Source organism: Phascolarctos cinereus, unplaced genomic scaffold, assembly GCF_003287225.1.
Source record: "Phascolarctos cinereus isolate Bilbo 61053 unplaced genomic scaffold, phaCin_HiC Scaffold_4;HRSCAF=312, whole genome shotgun sequence".
Classification (NCBI taxonomy): Eukaryota; Metazoa; Chordata; class Mammalia; order Diprotodontia; family Phascolarctidae; genus Phascolarctos; species Phascolarctos cinereus.
Window position 1 is genome coordinate 346,950,728 of NW_027555847.1, and position 9,392 is coordinate 346,960,119.

Genomic DNA, 9,392 nt, shown 5'->3' on the forward strand with positions numbered 1-9,392 from the left:
ACATCTCTTGAGGTTAGACTTGAGATAGGCTACAGAATAGAGTTGAATCCATTAAGATGAAATTCAGTGTGTATTATATGAATTGTTGAACCATAAAAACTCTACCAATATTTGATTGGTATTGTTATTAGTGCAAATAAAAATGGTGCTTTTTTTTTTAAAGATGAAATTCAGTGGAGACAAATGTGAAGTTTCACAGTTGTGAAGCTGATTTTTTTTAACTCAGCTATGACATGAGACAGATATGGTTAGATAGTTATCTAAAAATGATATGGTAGATTTATTTGACTACTTAATGTGAACCAGAAATATGATGTGACAGCCAAAAATAAAAACAAAACCAATGTGATCTTAGGCTGCATTGAAAAGTATAGCTACCAGAAATAAGGAGATTATGGTCCCTCTACATTCTTTGTTGGTCAGAGTATAGCTGGAATATTGTGTTTAATTTTGAATGCCACAGTTCAGGAATGATATTTATAAACTGCAAATATATATAAAGGTATATAAAGGAGTTCAAACAGAATGCTGAAGGCCCTTGAAATTCTGCTTCAATACATATTCATTGAGTGAATATTGGCTAGCATGTACTTACTGATAAATATAGGGATAGGCTCTGGACCTATAACTTCATTGACATAGGGATCTACTGAGTGATGAAATTCTATATGCATGTTGGTACTTTTTCTTAAATGTATAATATAAGAGAGTTGACTAGAAAATTGTGAGATTTTGACTTGCCCTGGGTCACATAGCCAATATGCTGTATGTCAGAGGCAGGACTGATATATATATATATACACACATATACAATATATATATATATTATATATATATATATATATATATATATATATACACACACATATACATATATATATACATATATATGTATATATATATATATTCATCTATTGCAAAAATCTTTCTGCTTCCCTATTTTACTCAGTGTCAATCTATTGCATCAAATTTCCATAATATGCAAATTAAGTAAAGAAATAGGAGATTTAATTCAAATCATACAACTTCTGGCACTTCCTGACCATGAAACCATGTGACAACCCTCTGATCTTTAGTTTTCTCATCTGTAAAAGTGAAGATAATAAAAACTGTAGTAGCTACTTCACAAGAATATTGTCGGGTTCAATTAAGTGAATATGTATAATGAACTTCACAAACTTTAAAGGCCACATAATTATTATTAAATTAAATAATATTTTGCCTTAGGTTTTTACATTTACATAGAGACTTTGATAAATGTTTACATATTTAATGATACTAAAAGTGCTATCAGAATTTTGTTTCTTTTTAGACACTCTTTTGTCAAATATGAATTTAAGTTATTTATATCATATACAAATAATTTGGGCTACTCTCAAGTATTTCAGGAAATAAGCATGAGTGAGGATTCTGCTGTCCTGTTCCACCATGAGGTCCATGCCTTGGAACTCTTAAATACTACTGTCAACTTTATATAAATGTCTAATAATAAAACCATGTATAATTAACTTCTGGTTTACAACATCCCTATGTCTCTTGAGAAAAGTTTAGCTTTCAATTTCATCCGATAGCTAATAATGGCATTGATTATATTGCTAGGATGCTATCCTAGGGTCTTTAAATATTTGATAAAAGTGTTTGTCATTATTTGACGGCTTAGTATCACATTCAGATTTTCTAACTGTCTCTTCATCATGGAACTTCTGATAATTATTTGATTAGATTTTAACTACATATGTATTTCTGATGTATCTTGTGGCTTCTGCCATAATCCTTAGCCTATTGCAGAGGATCTTTAGTCCATTAATGATAGACACAGATGGTGTCCATCTGGCATCCATCTTTAACTCAAAAAATGGAGGCATAAGGACCCTTGGAAACTTGAAACTTTCAAAATCAGATGTGATCTAGCAGCTCAAGAAAACAGTTATTTGAGCCATTACTATTTCCTCTGTAGATTTTATCTTATGTTACAAACAAGATAGATGGATCATTTTTTAAAAAAAATTTTATCCTGTACTGTTTGAATATATATATATATATATATATATATATATATATATATATATATATATATTACTCAATTTGCCTAAGTAAACAAACATCAAAGGTATTGCATCTATATATTTCAGAATCCTACCTCTCACTACAGGCTTTATTTGCATATTCCCCCAAATCTCTCTGTAACTATTTTTTTCAGGGTCTGCAGGATCAGAGAATTTAAGAGCTGAGAAGGATCTTAGAAAGATGTGATATAACATAGTAGAATGTTGGGCTTCAAGTCAGGCAGAAATAAATTCATATACTCTAATATTTACTAATTATTTGAACCTGGGCATTTCAGTTGATTTCTATGTTCCTCAGACAATTCCCCAGGACTTATCTTCTTCATCACAGATGAGTTACAATCTTCAGGAGAAAGAGTCCCCCACATGGATACAACTACAGATCCCACTTATAGTTGCATCATATGATACCTCAGAAATTGTATATTTAAACCAAGGACTCTTAATCCTTTTTGTTTCATAGGCCACTTTAGCAGTTTGGAGAGATGTATGGACCCCATACTCAGAATGTTTTAAATGCATAAAATAAAATGCATAGGGTTATAATAGAACCCAATTATGATGAAATAATTATCATTTTTAAAAGTTTCATAGTTGCTATGTTAAGAACCACTGATCTATTTTACATATGATATGATGAAATTGAGGTCCCAAGAAGTTCTGTGACTTGCTAGGTAAGATGTGTTATGGCTAAGCCTAGAACTCAGGTGCTATGGTTCCAAATCCTTGACACCTATATTTCAATAGCCATTAGCAAGAGAAAAGAAACAATTCTGTCAAACTTGGGGGTTGTCCTATGACAAAGAATGCAACAATTGTTGTGGTTACAATATTGATTTGGGAAATAGTGTACGGATTTCCTTTCCGTGTCATTGTCTGAAGAAATCATGAGATTCATTAAACTCTGTGTACTTCAGTTGACCTGCCTAGGGTATAAGCATAATGCCATCTCTAAGGGATAGTATAAAGATACATATAATCCTACTTAAACACTTTAAATATTATCCTTTAAAAAGTGAGTAGTTTACTTGCTGAAGGTGAATTTGAGATGAATATAAGATAGTATCTATTTCATAGGTGATCAGTTTGGTGGCTGATAGAGCCAGAAAAAGAACCTTTAATAAAAACTACATTCCATCTTTATAGAACAAAAAAGATAGAAAGTCAACAAGGTTTAAGTCACTTTGTACAGCAGGTAAGGTGATACTCCATTCCTATTTGAATAATCTGATGGCTAAAAGGGACAAAAAAAATCTTACCTATTTTATTAAAAAAAAACTTATAAGATTAAAATGTGAACAAACAGTTTTCAGAGACACAGAATATTGAGTGGATCCATTTGAAGATTAAAAAATTCCTAAGGCTCTAGGGTATTGTAATCTTTCAGCTAATTTGAATTTAACTGTTTTCAGGGTTTAAGAGGATATATTCACAAAATGACAGGTCAAATAACTTTGAACAACATAGGATGAGTAAATTGGGGCTGTTAATTTTTATAAGTAATAGTAAAAAAAAAAGGATATTTGTAAGTGTATACTTAATTAGGAAAAAATGTCACTGAATATAAGAAGGCTCTGATTCGAGGCATTGAAAGTGAAGAAGAATCTGGTTGGTGATGAAGCAATGGATTGAATGAGGAATTGAGCAGGGGTTAGAAAAGCCAGAGCTAATGGAATGGGATGAAAAAATCCAGTAGGAGGTGAGTTAGCTGACAAGAAGGCTTCAGCTGCTTATTTATGATTGGTTGAATTGCAAGATTAGCTCATTAGAAGACATATGAATTGTTGTCTAGCACCATCCATAGTTTGAGAGTCAGGAGGCCTTTCAGAGGTCCCTGGTATCTGTTGCTATCTGCTTACATCTTTGTTTTGAGAGGTAAAAGTAGAAAGAGAAAAGACAGATTTTGCCACTGATTTGCTGTTGGATCAGCTGGTTGGTAGCTAATTGAATGATGCAGACCTCCACTAAGTGAAGAGCTGGATGGGCTTATCTGCATTGCCTAGAGTAAACTTGAGAAGTTTGTGGTTCTCTGGTGTAAAGGGAACTGCTAGTAAAAACAATGGCATAAACCTTTCTAAGTGCCATTTTCAGGGTGATTATGAATTTAAAAGGCTTGTCAATGCTTTATCAGTTCAATAGTAAATGTTGTTCAGCCATTTCAGTCATGTCCAAGTCTTTATGGCTGCATTTGATGTTTTATTTGCAAAGATGATGGAGTAGTTTGCCATTTCCTTCTCCAGCTCACTTTTACAGATGAGAATACTGAGGCAAACAGTCTTAAGTGACTTGCCCAGGGTCTCACAGGTAGTAAGTATCTGAGGCCCAATTTTAACTCAGGTCTTCCTGATTCCGGGTCCAGCACTCTATCCACTGTGCCACCTAGCTGCCTCTTCAATAGTAGAACAGGAGTGAATTTGTCCAAAAGATTAGTGAAGACCAAAAGGAGAGGAGTTCATAGAAAAGCAGCTTGTTGTGGTGGAGATATTCTTGAATGGATCAATGATATATAGTCCTGCAGTCCAGAGTTATGAGTGCATGGGTTTTCCTTGCTCATACTTCCTGTCAGATTTCTGTGTGTTTCCACAGCCATACTGCCCCCACAACCCTGTCCCAGATACTGAATTCACTAATGGGAGAATGTGACCCATGTTGATGGGTATACTGTAACATACTGACTATTACAACATTTCCTAGATATCCCTACACTAGCTTATACTGATCATCTGTGAGATGTTGGTTAGTATTACTTTTGCTTAATTAGCTAAACTAATAACATCATCATTATGAGTGATTGGTTTTATGTAAATAGAGGTATAGGTTAAATATTCTATCACAATGGAGTCTCCCCAGGAACCTGACAGAGTTTGACTCTGGCACTTAGGTGACAGTCCTTCTCTGGGAAACCAGACCTGCAATATGAAGGCAGGCTAGGATGAGCAAGCCAGTTAGGATAGTGAGTGTTAAGGGTCCATGACAGAGATGTACTCATTATACAAAGACATACTATGTATTCAATAAGAAAATTAATCCTGAACACTTAAAAAAGAAACAAAACAGGAATAAATACTAGCAAATAAACATTTTGTGAAGAGCATGAATAAAATACAGATTATCTAGAGAAATAACTCTATGCAGCTAATGCTTATATTTTAAATGGGTACTAGTGGAGAAGAAAATGTACAATTGTTGTTTTATTTTAAAAAAAATAATATTTGGAAGAAAAAAGTTGGGAAAAGAGGAGGCAGACCAGCTTGCAAGGAGAAAAGTTATTGGTAATTCAAAATGATTCCATCATACAAATAAGGAAACAGAAGTGCAGAAACTAAATGACCAGGGTCCTAGGCTCAGAGGATTATGGAGTTGAAAGGAAATCTTGTTGAATCTGTCATTTTACAAACAAAGAAACTGATACCCAGAGAAGTAAAAGTAACAAGTCGGGGGGTCAAGGACTAGTACTTCCTTTTGTAGAACTCTTCTGAGGAAGTGGAACCACAAGACATTATGGCCAATAATATAGACAAAATGAAGGAAGGCAGGATGGTTCATGGGACCATGCTGGTCAATGTACAGCAGAGAGAAAATGGGACAGCTGTGATGGTAGCATGGGCCAAGCTGATGGCAGATACTGAGGCCAGGATGAAAGCAACAAGCCAAGGATCTACCCTGGAACAATCAGGAAGTCTTGAGGAAGCTGTTGCACATTTTCCAAAGACAAAGTCCAATACAGTTACCTCAACCCCTCAGAAATCTTCTCAGAATGGTGATGTTCCTCCTGTGCTCACCCCTCTACCTCATCCCGAAATAATCTTCAGGCCTGGTGCCAGTCAAAATAGCCAGAAGCACATTTTATACAAGAGACTTTTAGAACATGTGTCACCTTCTGAGCCAGACACTCCCAGCATAGAAGAAAAGACCCGGTGGATAAAAATCAAGACAAACTCCAACTGAAGATTCTTCAAGTGAAAGTCAGGAGGTGGCTAAAGCAGCAGAGACACTGACAAATAAGAAAAAGAAAAGAGAGGCAATGAAGACCACTCTTGTCCAGACAGCCAGCATGGCAGCATGGAGCAGACTCATGGCAACAATGAAGTCCAAGGTGTTGTGACCCTTGCCCACATCTTCTGAGCCTACTAGGTCCAAGCAATCTAATTTACCATGATGGTGTGTAGTATACAGAGAAGCTTTTCCTAATATGAGAAGTAAGTAATTATTATATTTCCATATAAGGAAATGGAGAGAAAAGTAGCTCTGAGTCAGGAGCTTCAAGAACCAGCTAACATTGGGTGAAACTGGTTGTTTAATTGAAGAGGCTGGAAGTAGGACAAAGATTAAGCTTTACTTAGAGTACACATGCTTGAAACTTAGCAAGGGGAACATGTGATGGGCATTTCAGGAAATCTGTAACCTGTGCTGACTTCTACCTATGAAAGTTAGCTAGGAGGGACTTGTGGCTGGGAATAGGGATATAAGGTTTGCTCTTGCTTCTGTAGGGTGTGTGTGTTCATCTCGAGTTCCACACCCACTTCCTGTGGGAAGCATATTAAATGTTTCACTGCTACACTCCTGCTGAGTCTGTCTAACTTGCTGTGCCTCTTTGGGCACCAGATTTTGTTTCTAACACTAATGATGTCCCTCGTTCAGCTCCTTTGGAGTTCTATGACTGGACAGACCTGCGTACCTGAAAATGACATATTGATTCCTCTCTTATTATTGCCTACCTGCTCTTTCCCACCCCCAGAAGTAGAAGACAATTGGTTGTACCCCAGATGTGTCTACAGGAATAAAATCCTGATGGACAATATTCGGTAACCACAAAGGACCAAGGCTACAAGACTGTTTTTGACTTCTTCAAGATACTGACTTATAAATGTGACTTTCCTTCCTTCAATTTAGATTTTCTTTCCCAGTTAGTCCTTGGTGTAGCCCCTGTTTCCATCAGAAAACAGTTTCTTTCCACCCAGGATTTTGATAAGGATGGAAAAGTCCTTACAAGTCAACAAGGTAGAAAGGACCTGACATTGCAACCAAGTGCACATATTACATGGTTTTGGACACCCCCCTCAGGACACAGAAAGGTGAAAATCTTACAGCCAAATGAAAGTTGTCTGTTCACAAAAAAAAATAAGATTTGGGCAATTCAAATACTTTTACATTTCTTCAAATTGGATTTGTCTATAGCTGCCAAGTTTGAAATATCTTATGCAATTTTTCAATGCTTTGATTTCAAATGTATTGCCTATTTTATGTTTCCCCTTTATCTCAAGAATATTAAAAACTATTTCACTAAATTTACAAAAAACAACATTGAAATAAGTTCACCACACAAAATGTTGAAACAAGATCAAAAAGTAAGTAATTCTTAGAGATTTTCGAATTTCGGTTTATTCTACCACCTAAATGTATCTACTTCTAGTGGATTTCATTTCATCTAGATCGATAGTGATCTCATGTCATCATGATTACCAGTCCACTAAATTCTCTATCAAGTAAATCACCCTTCTAAGGGGAGCTCCAGGACAGAATAACCTTGAAATTGAAACCTGAGAGTGTGACAACAAATCAAAGGAATTTATTTACGCTACCCTAGGAAGCTCATGCTGAGATGGAAACAAACTCAAGCCAAGATAGCCCTGCTGGCTAGATGCAGCTGTGTATATGATTCACACAAAAAAAGAAATAGCCCTAAAGCTATAAAGTACCTCCCAAATAGAACTCTGGCAACTCCCTTAAAAGGAAAAGGCCCTTAGAGGGAAAATAGCAAATGAGTATGTACCAGAAAAAATAAGCCAACTGATAATATTCACATACCAGCAAATGATAGCAGCAAGCAATGCCTTAAGGAATAGAAAGGTCCTGCAACTGAAATTCAACCCTAGGATTATGAATATGTCTCTTCTCTAACCAGTAATATAATATAAGAATTTGTGAGAGAGTTTGTCCCTTTGAGTATGGATTTAGAGGGATTTTATTTTGTTAATTATGATGCTATTCTGTTTAATTTGATACCTTTGGTCTGAGCTAACATGTCCCAAGTTGTCTAACTTAAATAATAAGGAAATATTGAATGGTTACTTATGGGGTGTGGTTTTGAACAGAGGTTGACCAAAAAAATTCCTTGAACTTGAGTATAGCTTTTAGGGGACAACATTAAGTGGGAGTTAGGAGAGGCTACTTTAGAAAGGTTAAGTGTTCAAGACATACAAAATATAATGAAGCTGAAATAGAGTTTGTTATAGTGGGTAACTTCTTTTAGGAACTTAATTGAATAAGATAGTCACTGAGATCCCATATAATTCTAAAGATTGTGTGATTCTAAGCACATTTAAAATTTAATTTAATTCAGAAGAATTTTTTACCTTAAAGTTTTGAATTAATGCCAGGTGATATGATCAGAATTAGTCCCTCTAAAATATCTAGAGCTTTAGTGAAGACATATATATACACATATATGTATATACATATATATATACATATACACACACACACACACACACATATATATATTGCTTTTCAATGAGGCAATCGGGGTTAAGTGACTTGCCCAGGGTCACACAGCTAGTAAGTGTCATGTGTCTGAGACTGGATTTGAACTCACGTCCTGCTGACTCCAAGGCCAGAGCTCTATCCACTGTGCCACCTAGCTGCCCCAATAAAAAATATATTTTAAAGATTTTTTAAATAGTCAAAAATCATCACAAATTCATGATACTTCAGAAGAGTGAAGCACATTACTATTTGTACATACTACATTGACATGGATAGAAAGTCAAGACCTGGATTCAAGTCATATCTGTGGTATTTACTGGCTGTATGACCCTGGGTAAGTCCCAACCTCTCAGTGCTCTGGCCAACTCTTGAAGACAAAGTTGAAGAGCAATACTCATCTATGTTGATAGAAGGTATCCCTCACAGGGGTTTCCTTCTACCCAAACCACAGGTCCAAGCCAGTTCTGTATTTCTTCTCTTGCTTCATCATAAAATGCAGATAACTCAGGGCTCTCAAAGATTATGCCAACAGATCTCTGCTCATTTCTTTTTGTTGTTATTGTATCGGTTTAATCATGTCCCACTCTCCATGACCTCATTTGGGGTTTTCTTGACAAAGGTACCAGAGTGGTTTGCCATTTTCTTCTCTAGCTCATTTTATAGATGAGGAACTAAGGCAAACTGGGTTAAGTGACATGCCCAGAGTCACACAGCTTATTAGTGCCTGAGGCTGTATTTGAATATAGGTCATCCTGACTCCAGGGCAGGTGTCCTATCCACTGTGCCACCTAGCTGTCCTAACAAACAGAAAAAGCTTCTAGCACAAGCTTGGTGATGGAC

The 9,392-nt window shown here is 35.8% G+C and overlaps 1 pseudogene; it reads left to right on the forward strand.

The window, feature by feature from the left end:
• Positions 1 to 6,875, forward strand: part of LOC110216133 (developmental pluripotency-associated protein 4-like) — a 127,578-nt pseudogene extending 120,703 nt beyond the window's left edge.
• Positions 6,876 to 9,392: the final 2,517 nt, after the last annotated feature.